We start from the raw sequence: 15,235 nt of genomic DNA, 5'->3' as shown, positions 1-15,235 counted from the left end.
TCCCAGAAGACTGTGAGCATGACCTTGCCAGCGGAGGGCTGCACCCTTGCCTTTTTTGGAGGTGGTGAGTCCAAGTGCTTCCACTGCGTTGACTGGGCTTTGGTCTCTGGATCATAGTGATGGACCCAGGTTTCATCCTGTGTAATCAGTCTTTTGAAAAGCTTTGACTCATCTTCTTGGCACATCTCCAAATTCATCCTCGAGTACTCGGCGCATTCTCGCTTCTGGAATGGTGTGAGCAACCTGGGAATCCATCTGGTAGACACCTTATGAATATGCAAAGGGTCATGAATGATAGTTTCCACAGACCCTGTACTAATCTTGACATCTTGGGCTATTTGGCGAATAGTAATGCGCTGATCTTCCAAATTTAAAAACATTATCGTTCATTTAGCAATTAATTATATAGATATAAAAATTTCAATGATTTTTTTTAAAAGTGCAACAGAATGTACATTACATAAAATAAATCCAAGGTAATTTTTTTGATTCAATTTAAATTACATTTTTATACCTTACTTTGTAAAATTTATAAAAGTACACTTTGAAGATAAATAAATTTCAAATTGAATCTTGTACCTTTATTTTTAAAGCCTATAGTAAAAACATTTTTTAAAAAAATGTTCATGCCTTGGATCGAATGCTTTTCTAACTTGTATGCATATGCATATACATATACATATATACACATACATACATATATATATATACATATATGCATGTATACATATACATCCGCATATATATACATACATATATACATATGCATATATATACATATATACATAGACATATATATATAAACATATATACGTGTATATACATATATATTGTTAAGCCTTCAAGAACAATTACACACACATATATACATATATGCACATACATATATACACATACAAATACACACATATATACATATATACACACATATACACATATACATATATACACATATACATATATGCACATACACATATATATATATACATATATACACATATATATACACATATACATATATACACATATACATATATGCACATACACATATATATATACACATATATACACATATATATACACATATACATATATACACATATACATCTGATGCGTAATCCTATGTATTTTCCATTACAAATCCACGCATTAATATAGGAAGGGAGACTCTTTGGATGGAGTACTGCTGTCACATATGGGCAGGAGCTTCTAAAAACAGCATATCCTGCCTTGACAGAGTACAAAATAGATTTCGTTGCTTAATGGGGGATGCTCTTTTCTCTTCCCTGCAACCTCTCTCCCACAGAAGAGACGTTGCGAGCCTGTCTTTGTTTTATCGTTACTTCCATGGCAAGTGCTCGTCTGAGCTCCAATCTCTGGTCCCCCCCTCGCCAATCTTTCACGATAAACACTCGTCTAGCTGAAACCACTGTCAATAATTTTCATCACTCTTTATCTGTGCCAAAATCAAAACGTAGATCCCATGAACAAACTTCTTTCTTAGAAGTGCACACCTGTGGAACTCTCTTCCGTTTGCCTGTTTCCCACCTGACTACATCTTGGATGCCTTCAAGTCCAACATAAACAAATTTCTCATGAATCGCTCTCTTAAATAAGACACTTTATCAAATCTCCAATACTAACGATTACTACGATACTATCCCATTGATTATTGTACACGTATCCGGGCCTTGATAAGTGGTGGCTACCATCTAAAAAACAAACAAACAAAAAAACATATACCCATACATATATACACATATTTATATACACATATACATATATACACCTAGTATGTTATGAAAATATACATAAAATATATAAAAATTTTTCGCTTTTTATCCTTGCAAATAAGTCTGTGTAGTTTCATTTCCATATATTTTCATAAGTTAGTAATATATATATATATATATATATATATATATATATATATATATATATATATATATATATATATATATAGAGAGAGAGAGAGAGAGAGAGAGAGAGAGAGAGAGAGAGGTGTGTGTGTGTGTGTGTGTGTGTGTGTGTGTGTGTGTGAGAGAGAGAGAGAGAGAGAGAGAGAGAGAGAGAGAGAGAGAGAGAGAGAGAGAGAGAGAGAGAGAGAGAGAGATAAACTAGCATATTATTCCCATCAAATCCAAGAATTCAAACTGACATTCGTTTTTAAAACGAATATAACCTGTTCGAAATTTTGAGACAGACAATATTCGGATGATCGAGACCGCTATTCTCATTTGTAATTAAAAAAAATATATTTATGTATAACTTTTCGGTTGATATAATCTTCAACCTAATTAATATCCATTTTGTTGAACTTTTATGTTTAAGATAAAAAATATCTTTATGTCTAACTCAGAAACGTTCACGAAAAATTTTAAAATATTTAATTTTACGGAGATTGATATTTTTTTTTTCCGTCAACGATCGAAGTCATGGATGACGGGCCGAGAGGAATTTATTCCTGTGAATTAATCAATTCCAGAGCTCGGGCCAAGATCACAGTGTAGAATATATTCTGATACTCCACTTCACCATTTCTGTCCTCGGTCAGTGGAGGATAAATCTTTCATGACTGAGAAAATTTTAATTTTTGCTCCTATCCAGAGTGTCCCTTTTTGGGGAGCTAGATTTCCCCCACATTCAAAACCGACCTTGTGCCTAAGTCTTCCCTCGTAGGGAGGCAAGGAAATAGAATCATACACATGAAGTATATCGGAGGTTACATCGGCCGAAACCTCGTGATTAGGACAATGAAGATGAAAAATAGTTGTACGGTGGGCAAATTATCAAGATCTATTTCACATATTAATTCTTTGTTCCTATTTACAATGTCTCCCCACGAGGGCAGAGTTAGACACCAGGGTCGTTTTTTAATGTGGAGAAAAGGAACAAAAATAAAAAATTGTCTCAGTCGTGAAGGATTTCTCCTCCCCTGACAGAGAACAAGAAATTGTTCAATTCGTATCTCATACTTCTTATAGAGTCACGAGAGAGAGAGAGAGAGAGAGAGAGAGAGAGAGAGAGAGAGAGAGATTATATCTTTCTTTCTATATCTCATTCTCTTTTATATCTCTTTCTTTCGATCTATCTTTGTACATACCTTTCACCCTCCCAGGCTTTGCCTTCTCCCCGAGAAGAGATTAATCTATTGCCAATCGCTTGAGGTAATATACGGCATAATCACGTTCACACACCGGTTCCCGTCAGATCACCGAAGTTAAGCAACGTTGAGCCTGGTCATTACAAAAATGGGTGACCAATTTGGGAAGTCCAGGTGCTGTATGTAGGAGGACGTCAACACCTCCCTGCAATAAGTTGCAAAAACCTAACGTCGTCATCTCCCCTAATGAGGATATGCATACAACTGGGGACCGCTTGTGAATTTCATACTCCCATGAAACTTCCTCCTTCGGAGGAAGCCGGTTAAACCTTGAATATGGTTGGTGCTGACTGCACACACACAATCGCCTGAGGTGTCGCTACTGGAGATTGCCGACGGGGATGCTCAGGCATATTTTGTAGACCAGAGTGCGCTGACTTTTCAAAACCACATCGGATCTTGTTGTCTAACCTCCTGGCAGGAAAGTATTGTTCATTGTACATATAAATATAATTAGAAACGCATGTTCCAGTTCTATATATCTTGAAGCATATATCATAGCAGGAAGATTCGGTATTGTCTGGGATTGAATGAAGAATTTTATGTGTTTTGCACTCAGTATATAATCGAATCTAGTCACACTGATGAGTTGTGATACGGCGAACCAGTGATCTGGATGAGTGGATGATATATGTGAGATAGAATCCTAGCAGAATACTCAATTATTAAGAAAAAAAAATAAGAACGTAATATTTATTTATATATATGTATTACAGAATATGACGTTAACATAGATACCGTCGGTTTCAAATTAACAAAAACGGGTGGGGGTGGGGTGGGGGTCTATAGTTGTTTTTCTATGTCGGACTCTCATCCAGCTCTGTTTACGTCTGTCTCCCTGCGCGTGCTCCCATTTTATGGGGAGAGAGAGAGACATAAATAGAGGCTGACAAGAGTCCGGCAAAAGGAGACGATGGGTCACCTTTGTTTTGGATTTGAAACTGACGATATCGATGTTGTACTAATCTTTTGTGAGATACTGCGGTGAATAGGATCACAGATTATTGAATCCTGTAGTATTAAGTCTTACAAAATATTTTTGGGAGGTAATATTTTTATATGACAATCCCAGCAAAAAAAGGAATAGCTCCAAATACTAAAAACTATATATATATATATATATATATATATATATATATATATATATATATATATATATATATATATATATATATATATATATATATATATATATATATATATATATATATATATATATAAAAGCGAGATAAGACAAATATTAAAATCCGATGAAAAATCCTGATGGATATTACTAGAGGTAATACTTTCAGGGTGATCCTTATGATATGAGCCATTATTGAAAATCCATGGATTAAGGAAATTAATATAACCCCTTCTATATATTCCTTTTGTCAAACAATAAATTCTTAACTCGAATATATATGTCTATATTTTAATTTTCAGAATTTAAATTTATATATATATAAATATATATATATATATGTATGTATATATATATATATATATATATATATATATATATATGGGGGGGTTAACAGGTAAGTGAAGTGACTTGCAAATGATGTAACCAATTGCTTGCCAGTGATACTATTATTTTTGTCTACTTCAGGGTGTTAGCAACCTTCACGTGACCCCTCCCGTAAGTACCCCAAGTCTTTCCGGAAAGAATCCTAACCGGAAAGGTATCGGTGAAACCAATGCCAAACAGCAGAATAATTTGATTCAATACGATACGAAATGAATAAACGGACTACTAAATCATCTCATCATCACCTAAATCAAAACATCATCATCATCATCATAATAATAATAATAATAATAATAATAATAATAATAATAATAATAATAATAATCATCATCATCATCTTGTTATGTCTAGAAAGCAATCAAAATAAAAACGATCGTTACTTCACTTACCTTGAATAAAAAAAATCAGCTGACTGCTAATGCTCTGTGACTCTCCAAGAAGAATACAGGGAGAGAGAAAGAGTCCAAGCGATGGATCGTGAACTAAAAGTAGTAAAAATCCCGCCTTCCGAAGTAGTTGGATATAGGAAATATGAGGAGAAGGCCGTCCTTCCTCGGGTCGCCGTTATCAAATAATAATCTTCGCTCTATACTACACAGCTCGCCCGATTACACACTACTGTGTTAGGAAGAAGTACACATAAAGGTGTATTATGTGTTTATGTAAGCGTGCGTGCGTATTTGTAACTGTGCGTTATACTCCGTTCATGAAATATGAACGAACGAGTGTGTATACTACTGCCGTCTGCTCCCACATCTGTCAGCGCTGGTTACGCTCCGCGATGAATAGTAGTATATGAAATATTTACTACTACGACTTACAACAAGCCTTTTTTTTTTTTTTTTTTTTTTCACCTTGCCTTTCTTTGGCGGTGAGTTAAGGGTTGGGTTTGTATTTTGTATTTTTTTTTTTTTTTTTTGCGTATGCTTTCTGCGCACGCGCTTATGCGCACTTCAGTGTGTGTGTGTGTGTGTGTGTGTGTGTGTGTGTGTGTGTGTTAGGTTGTCGTGGGAGGATACTGTTTATAACGGAGACCTTCGGGAGTTATTTGTTTCTGTTTACTCCTTTGCGTTTTAGTTTGTGCGTAAATAAATTAAGATAAAAATAAAGAGATTGTTTACGCACGGATACGGGGATAGAAAACCTCAGGTGTTTTTGTTTAATTTAAAGGTAAAAAAAAAAAAAAAGAAAAAGAAAAGAAAGAAGAAAAATGAAAATAAAATAAAAATAAAAACAGCCATAAAATACCGAAAAATGTGTTGCGTTATCGTCGGTAAAGGAGGTCCCTTAGTTATCGAAGACTAGAGGGGTCTAAGTATTGATTTTTTTTTTTTGATTTTTTTTTTTTAAAATATACATCTTATATTTCATAAGTTATATCTGTGCAAGCTTCGCGAGATATTACCGCCTTTTGATTAAGAATGTAATCCCTAAAAAAAAAAGAAAAAAAACAAAAAAACAAAAAAAAAACAAAATCAAACAAAAAAAAAACAAACAAGTGCTACTGCTACTCTTTTTTAATAGTTCTTATTTACTTACCTCCCCACGAGGGCACAGTTAGACACAAGGCCGGTTTTTTAATGAGAGGAAAATCCAGCTTCCCCCAAAAAGGGCACTCTGAACAAAGGGAACAAAAATAAAAACTGTCTCAGTCATGAAGGATTTCTCCTCCACTGACTGAGGATAGAAGAGGTGAAGTGTAGCATCAAAACAGATACTACACTGTAATCTAAAGGCCAAGAACAATGGAACGCCGATTTAAATACTAACTTTCATTGGGACATTATGTCGATTTATACGTGGGTGTTTAAGAATCAATTTCAAACGAAAAAAAACAAAAAACAAAAAAAAAAAAAGCGAAATAAACGTAATAATATAATTTAATTCACAAAACGAATATGTGATGGGTATTACGGACGGATAGTAGAGTTTTACGTCATGAATTGAATGCTTAATTTATAATTCTCATTAATATCTTGCGAGAATTATTCTTTAAGGTGAGGTGGGTCATACGTGTGTGCGCGGTTTTCCTTTTCTTTCTTAGTTATATGAGTGGGTGTGGGTGACTGAACAAGATAAATAAAAATTATATAAGTGCAATCACTTTGAAAAAGTAACCACCCCACACATAAAGCGAAACACACACACATACATGTATATTAGTGTTAGGTCGATTAATCGGCATCGTGAATCGGAAAAATCGGAATATTTGAGGGTATCGAAATCGGTATCGGAATCGGAAAAAATATGTACCGATTTTCCGATGGCAAAACGATTCTTTTATTTATCCTTTTTATTTCATTTTGTATAAAGCAAAATCTTCCATTGCTGGTAATAATGATAAAATAATAAATATTTAAAGCTAAAATAGATAGACGGTCCCACACAAGTATATTTTTACGTTTAGTAAAATATTTGCATATTTAGCATTTAACGGATAAAAAAAAAAAACAAAAAAAAACAAACTATATAGTTCAATATTTAGAGATTTATAAAGAATCGGAATCGGTTATTATATCAGAATCGAGAATTTAGTACGGAATCGGTGATTATACCGGAATCGGGAAAATATTGAATCGTCCCATCACTAATATATATATATATATATATATATATATATATATATATATATATATATATATATATATAAACTTTGCTGCATGTTAAAAAGATCGTTTGGTTCGAACTAATAGGTGCAAGCAACGTTGACTTGAACAGGAGTTTTGTGCGACTTTATATATATATATATATATATATATATATATATATATATATATATATATATATATAAGTGAAAATGTGTGTGTGTGTGTGTGTGTGTGTGTGTGTGTGTGTGTGGTGTATGTCTGTGTACATTTCCCTACCAAAATAACTCTGTCAATTTTCGGTTTACAGACTCAAACTTTTACATAAGGGGTATTGAGATTTAGGAAAATCTTTTTAATCAGTTTTCGGCCAGAAATTTTGTTGTCAAGGGGTCAAAGTTCAACGATTTTACCATTGAGAACTATAATTTTAGATATTGGTTACTTGGATATAGATCTAACTTAATAATTTGATTTGAGACCAAAACAATAAATGTTAAGGGGTCATAATAGGGGTCAAAGTTAAAAAAAATTGACCTCTGCGGTCTCTACCAAATTACTCAGCCAATGTTTGGTCTAAAAATTGGAAATTTTACATAAAAGGTATTCAGAGATAGGGCAAGCTTTTCAATAGTTTTTTGCTGAAAATTTGACTTCCACGGGACCAAAGTTTATTTAAAATTTTTTTTTTTTTTTTACACTGTGGTCACCACTTATCAAGGCCCGGAAGCCACTCAGGGTTAAGGGTTATTGCAAGTACAGTACGTTAGTGTGGAGATTTGATGGAGTGTTTACTTAAGGGGGCGGTTCATTAGGAATTTGTTAACGTTGGACTTGAACACATCCAAGTTGTAGTCAGGTGGGAAGCAGGCAGACGGAACAGAGTTCCACAGGCGTGCAGTTCTAAGAAAGAAGCTTTGTTCATGGAATCCACGTTTTGATTTAGGCACAGATAAAGAGTGGGGGGAAATTTTCACAGTGGATTCAGCTAGACGGGTGCTTTTCGTGAAAGATTGGCGAGGGGGAACCAAAGATTGGAGCTCAGACGAGCACCTGCCATGGAAATAACGATAAAACAAGGATAGGCTCGCAACTTCTCTTCTATGGGAGAGAGGTTGCAGGATAGAGAAAAGACCATCCCCCACTAAGCCACAAAGTCTATTTTGTACTCTGTCAAGGCAGGATAGGCTGTTTTTAGCAGCTCCTGCCCAGATATGGCAGCAGTATTCCATCCTTGGACGCACTTGGCTTTTATATAGATAGAGAATTGCATCAGTAGTGAGATATCTTCTGGAGCGGTAGAAGGATCCCACCATCTTTCCAGCGACCTTGGCAACAGACTTGATGTACGTGTTCCATTTCAGATCAGGAGTAAAGGACAAACCCAGAAGCTTGTCAAAACTCGGGGCATCTCCCAGACGAGAGCCATCCATTTCAATTGATGCCAGATGGGGATCAGAGCGTTGATGATGTAAAGATAGTTTTAGCTGGTTTTAGCTGCATTAAGTTCAAAAGGCAGACATTACATGTAATGCTATGACCCTTTAGGCTGTGATCATAGCATAGTATCTGTTAACTGTGTCAAGCGGGGTCAAGGGCCAAAACATTATTATTTTGTTATTGTATTCTTATTAATTGATTTGAGCGATGGATGGTCGCTGGATCAGTTATTATGATTAGAAGAATAAACAATTAAATTGCAGAAGAAATGATTGACGTGTGAATCGCAAAAGGAATGTGAAAATAGAAAATATATGCAAACATTATTTTGGGGTTTTGAATAAACAAATAACTAGCTGTTGATTAGGTTGGTCTGAGACACGTAATTAGGTGACGTAAGAAAACACGTGATGTAGTTAGTTTTGGAGAGATTCAGAGAGTTGAGGATTGACCGCCAGAGCGGACAGACATCTAGACAGGGGTGGGCAGACAGCTAGGGAGCGGGCTGTAAGAATAGAAAATGTAGACGAACTGCAGATCCTGTGAAAACCATTTGAGACAACTATAATAAATTTATATTATAAAAATATAAAGAGTTGTTTTAATGGTTTCACAAATAAGAACAGATGTCTCAAAAATGGTGCTGATCGTTTCATGGTTCGTCACGGAGCAGCGGGAAGATACAGAAGAACTCTTCAAGAAAAAGATATGAAGCATATATTATTCTTCTTACATATGAACTGTAAAAATATCCCGTGTGATAAGTCTGATACAACATGATTCAGTTTACACGTCAATATCATGTCCTCCTCGCTATACAAAAATAATACGATTTATATGTTTATTATTTGTCTGTTAAAAGAACAATATCTTACATCCACTAGATAACACATGACACGTTTTAATATATCATCCCCTCCAATATCAACCAATATACAACATAAATACATACATTTATATATTGGTAGCTCAAATTTTCGACCCAAACGAATAAAAAGCTTGTCCTATATTTGAATACCCTTTATGTTTAGACCAGAAATTGTCTAAAATTTCAATTGTTTATACCCAAAATTGGCGGAGGAGTTTGGTAGAGTTCTCAAAGGTCAAATCGTTGAACTTTGACCCCTTAACAGCCAAATTTCTGCTGAAAACGTATTACAAAGATTTTCCCTAATTTCCATACTCTGTATATCAAATTTCGAGTCTGTAGACTGAAAATTGATAGAGCTATTATGTCGGGAAATGTACACAGGCAGACAGGCAGACAGACAGACACACACACACACACACACACACACACACACACACACACACACATACACACGCACACACACACAGACTCTTTCACTTTTATATATATATATATACTAGCATTTCAGCCCGTCGTTGCCCGGGTGTTTGGATGTGTATGTTGAGCAAAAAAAAAAAAAAAAAAAGTTGTAGTAGGAAGGCAGGCTCGAACCCGTACCGCAAAAGAGGAAAAGAACGGGGTAGAACCTAACGTTTATGCTGTTACGACTGCCGCCAAACTGGAAGCGACATTTTTAAAAATTAAGGCTAGACAATCTAAATGAGAGAGGATAACTTTAAAAAATATCGGCGAAAATAGTGACCCCCACCCCTGTAGAAAAGTGCCTAGTTGAAGGGGGAAGATATTAATGTTTTTAGCCAAGTTTTCGATATTTGTCGTATGAAAGGTCGAACTTAAAAACGATACTGATCTTGGTAAAATCCGTCGCCTCTATTGAAAGTTTAAGGCAGACATTCAAACATACATACATACATACATACATACATACATACATACATACATACATACATTTATATATTGGTAACTAAAAATTTTCGACCCAAACTGATGAAAAAGCTGGCCCTATCTCTGAATACCCTTTATGTAAAATTTCAAATATTTAGACCAGAAATTATCTGAGTAATTTGGAAGAGACTGCAGAGGTCAATTTTTTTTTTTTAACTTTGACCCCTATTTTGACCCATTAAAATTTATTGTTTTGGGTTCTAATGAAGTTATTAAGTTAGATCCATGTCCAAGGAACCTATATCTAAAATTTCAAGTGCGTAGACCCAAAATTGTCGGGGAGTTTGGTAGAGTTCTCAAAAGTCAAATCGTTGAACTTTTACCCCTTAATAGCCAAATTTCTGGCCAAAACCGATCACATCGATTTTCCCAATCCTGTATATCAAATTTCGAGTCTGTAGACTAAAAATTGACAGAATTATTGCGTAGGGAAATATACACAAACACACACACACAGACACACACATACACACACATACACACACAGACACGTTCACTTATATATATATATATATATATATATATATATATATATATATTTATATATATATATATAAGTGAAAATGTCCGTCTGTCTGTCTATCTGTCTGTGTACATTTCCCTACGAAACAACTCTGTCAATCATTTTCAGCAAAATTCGACGATTTGACCTTTGAGAACCCTAGCAAACTCCTCCGTCAATTTTGGGTCTAAACACTTGAAATTTAAAATGTTCCTTACTTGGACATGGATCTAACTTTTTAATTTGATTTGAGCCTAATAAAAGTAAATGTTAAGTTTTCAAAATTTTGGTCAAAGTTTTTTAAAAATTTGACTTTTGCGGTCTCTACCAAATTACTCAGCCAATTCCTGGTCTAAACATTGGAAATTTTACATAAAAGGTATTCTATCGGTTTCAGTCGAAAAGTTGAGCTATCAAGGGGTCAAAGTTCAAAAGAGTTGACCTTTGCCGTGTCCAGCAAACTACTCAGCCAATTTTATGTCTAAACATTTGAAATATTATATAAGAGGTATTCAGATATGCGGCTAGCGTTTTAATAAGATTTGGCTAGTAAAAGTCAATGTTGAAAGAGTTGACCTTTGCAGATTCTACCAAAATCCTCCGCCAATTTTGGGTCTAAACACTTGAAATTTTACATGTAGGTAACTCGGACATGAGTCAAACATTTTATTTTGATTTGAAGCCAAAACCATAAATGTTAAAGAGTCAAAATTAGGGTCGAAGTTTTAAAAAAATTACCTCTGCTGTCTCTAGGAAATTACTCAGAAAATTTTCGGTCTAAACATTTGAAATTTTACATAAGAGTATATTCACACATAGGCAAGCTATGAACAGTACAAAGGGCTCGAGCAAACCCGGTTAGAATTGCTCTGTGTGTGTGAGTGTCTGTGTACATTTCCCTACCAAATAACTCTGTCAATTTTTGGTCTACAGACTCGAGATTTTACATACGGAGTATTGAGATTTTGAAAAAGTTTTTAACCGGTTTTTAGCCATAAATTTGGCTGTCGAGGGGTCAAAGTTCAATGATTTGACCTTTGAAAACTCTACCAAACTTCTCCGTCAATGTTGGCTCCAAACACACGGAATTTTAAATGTAAATTACTTGGACATGACTCAAACTTTATAATATTATTTGAGCCCAAAAAATAAATGTTAAGGGGTCGTAATAGGGGTCAAGTTACAAAAAAATTGACCACTGCGGTCTCTACCAAATTACTCAGCCAATTCCTAGTCTAAACATTTGAAATTTTACAAGGGGTCAAAGTTCAAAAGATTTGATCTTTGCGATTTCAATTTTGTGTCTAAACATTTAAAATTTATACATAAGTATTCAGACATGTCGCAAGCATTTTAATCAGTTTTGAGGCAAAAATTTCGCCCACAAATGTCAAAGTTGAAAGAGTTGATTATTGCAGATTCTACCAAATTCCTCTGCCATTTTTCGTCTAAAGACTTGAAATTTTGCAGGTAGGTAACTTTAGATATGGGTAAAACTTTGTATTTTGATGAAACGAAAATAATAAATGTTAAGGGGTCAACATTGGGGTCAAAGTTAAAAAAATTGATTTCTGCGGTCTCTACGAAATTACAAATTTTGGTCTAAACATTTGAAATGTTACATAAAGTGTATTCACACGTAGGGCAAGTTCTGAACAGTATATAAGGCCCGAACAAAGCCGGGCAAAAATTCAAGTAGTAAATAAGCTTGGTGTTGAGAACAATAGTAAATTAATAGCAAAATATTTTGGGTTTGAGATTAATAGTGAATTAATCTATCTGTTATATATATTAAAGTAATATTGTCTGTGCGTGTACATTTCCCTAGCAAATTATTCTGTCAATTTTTAGTCTAAAGACTCGAGATTTGACAAAAGCGTTATTGGGATTTGGGAAAAATCTTTTAAATCGGTTTTTGTCCAGAAATTTGACTGTCCAGGGGTCAAAGTTCAGCGATTTGAGCTTTGAAAACTTTACCAAAGTCCCTCGCCAATTTTTGGTCTAAACACTAAAAATTTGAAATGTAGGTTACCTATACACGAGTACAAATGTATATATATATATATATATATATATATATATATATATATATATATATATATATATTTTAATAAGGGAGTAGTCACCAACAATGTGTATTTTTTAACATCATTTTATTATTCCGTGTCTTGGTTTTTCATTGAGAATTATGTTTGGATCATTGTAATAATGTTTTTAAGTCATTGAAATCGTTTACGCGCGTTTCAGACGGTCTGTGATGCGTCCTCGTCATAAATTATTTTCAAATGTGTAAAAATGGCGATTTTCGTAGTTAGTTTGAAGTTTTTCCAAGGGGTGGCTTGTAAATGTTTATTATACATTGGTATGCTGAATTTTTATTGCTTTTTTATTTGGTTTGTCCAGGGAGACTTGACCTCGCTGTAGTCAGTCGCTATCTCTTTCTGCTAATGTTTTTTTTCTTTTCCTTTAGGGTGGGGTAGGGTGTGTGTATGTGTGTGTGCGTGTGTGTGTGTGAGTGTGTGTGTTTATGTGTGTGTTTGTGCGCGCGTTTATGTGCGTGTGTGTGTTTGCTTTTATTGGTTTGGGAATGTGTATATTGTTTTATTGTATTTTGGGGTTATTTGCTTCCTTAGGAAGGCGGCTGTGGTCCGAGGTCGTTACTAATGTGTATGTGTGGGGAGGGGGAGGAGGGGACTGGCTAAACACACACACGTGCGCGCATACAACCACACACAGACATAACACCCCTATCTCTAATACAACACACTGAACAATACCAACCCTACTTAACCTCGAAACCAACAACATTAGGAGACACCTAGAACCATAGTATATCTGTTCCAACACCTCGCTCCCTCCTCAGTCAGTGGAAGAGAACCCCCTCATGACTGAAACGACTATCTTCCCTTTTATCATCCCCCTCCAATGCCCCTCCCCTCTGAGGAACAAAATCCTCCCCACACTAGGAACCGATCCTGGATCTGGCCATACCCACATGGGGAGACAAATAAATAGAAACATTAAAAAATCCCCTATTTTAAATACACCCCTCTTTCCAAACAAACATAATATAAGACTAAAACGAAAAATCACAATACTAAAATCCAAGAATCAAAAAAATAAATATTAAAATAGAATGAAAGCACCCCTACCCTTACTTCAGAGGAGCCAGTCGCCTCCTCCCCCCTCCCCACACATACACATTAGTAACGACCTCGGACCACAGCCGCCTTCCTAAGGAAGCAAATAACCCCAAAATACAATAAAACAATATACACATTCCCAAACCAATAAAAGCAAACACGCACACGCGCACACACGCGCACACACCCGCACACACACACACATAAAGACACACACACACACACACACACACACGCACACACACATACACACACCCTATCCCACCCTAAAGGAAAAGAAAAAAACATTAGCAGAAAGAGATAGCGACTGATTACAGCGAGGTCAAGTCTCCCTGGACAAACCAAATAAAAAAGCAATAAAAATTCAGCATACCAATGTATAATAAACACTTACAAGCCTCCACCCCTTGGAAAAACTTCAAACTAACTACGAAAATCGCCATTTTTACACATTTGAAAATAATTTGTGACGAGGACGCATCACAGACCGTCTGAAACGCGCGTAAACGATTTTAATGACTTAAAAACATTATTACAATGATCCAAACATAATTCTCAATGAAAAACCAAGACACGGAATAATAAAATAATGTTAAAAAATACACATTGTTGGTGACTACTCCCTTATTAAAATATACATCTTTCTTTCGTTGGAATTTATTAACCCATTTTATATATATATATATATATATATATATATATATATATATATATATATATATATACATATGTATATAAAGTTATTAACATAGAGTCCGAGCAACGCCGGGCTGAACTGCTAGTATATATACTATATATAGCATTGCAGTTTCATAAAATACTTTTGTATGCAAAATCCGATCCCGCATTTTGCTAATTCCTACCCTCTGATGAGAAGGAAAGTATTTCTTCGAAACTCCGCGGATTAAGAACTATCCGCTTATCAAGTGTTTACGTTTCAGATTAAATATGTTTTTAACTCCTTTTCAAAGTATTTTTAATATGTCTTATTAACTGTTTGCTCTTTATATATATATATATATATATATATATATATATATATATATATATATATATATATATATATATATATAGTA

General features: G+C 34.7%; 1 protein-coding gene and 1 pseudogene across 2 annotated transcripts in view; one reads left to right on the top strand and one right to left on the bottom strand.

Moving 5' to 3' along the window:
• Positions 1–6,654, bottom strand: part of LOC145285867 (uncharacterized) — a 510,918-nt gene extending 504,264 nt beyond the window's left edge. For both annotated transcript variants that reach the window (XM_080134312.1, XM_080134311.1), the window contains exon 1: positions 5,063–6,654. The gene's annotated coding sequence lies outside the window, so the exon portion shown is untranslated. The remainder of the gene's footprint in view (positions 1–5,062) is intronic.
• On the top strand, positions 3,171–3,289 carry LOC145286807 (5S ribosomal RNA; annotated as a pseudogene).
• Positions 6,655–15,235: the final 8,581 nt, after the last annotated feature.

Source organism: Euprymna scolopes, chromosome 10 (genome assembly GCF_053919585.1).
Source record: "Euprymna scolopes isolate OS-2025 chromosome 10, ASM5391958v1, whole genome shotgun sequence".
NCBI lineage: Eukaryota > Metazoa > Mollusca > Cephalopoda > Sepiida > Sepiolidae > Euprymna > Euprymna scolopes.
This window is presented reverse-complemented; position numbering and strand designations above follow the sequence as displayed.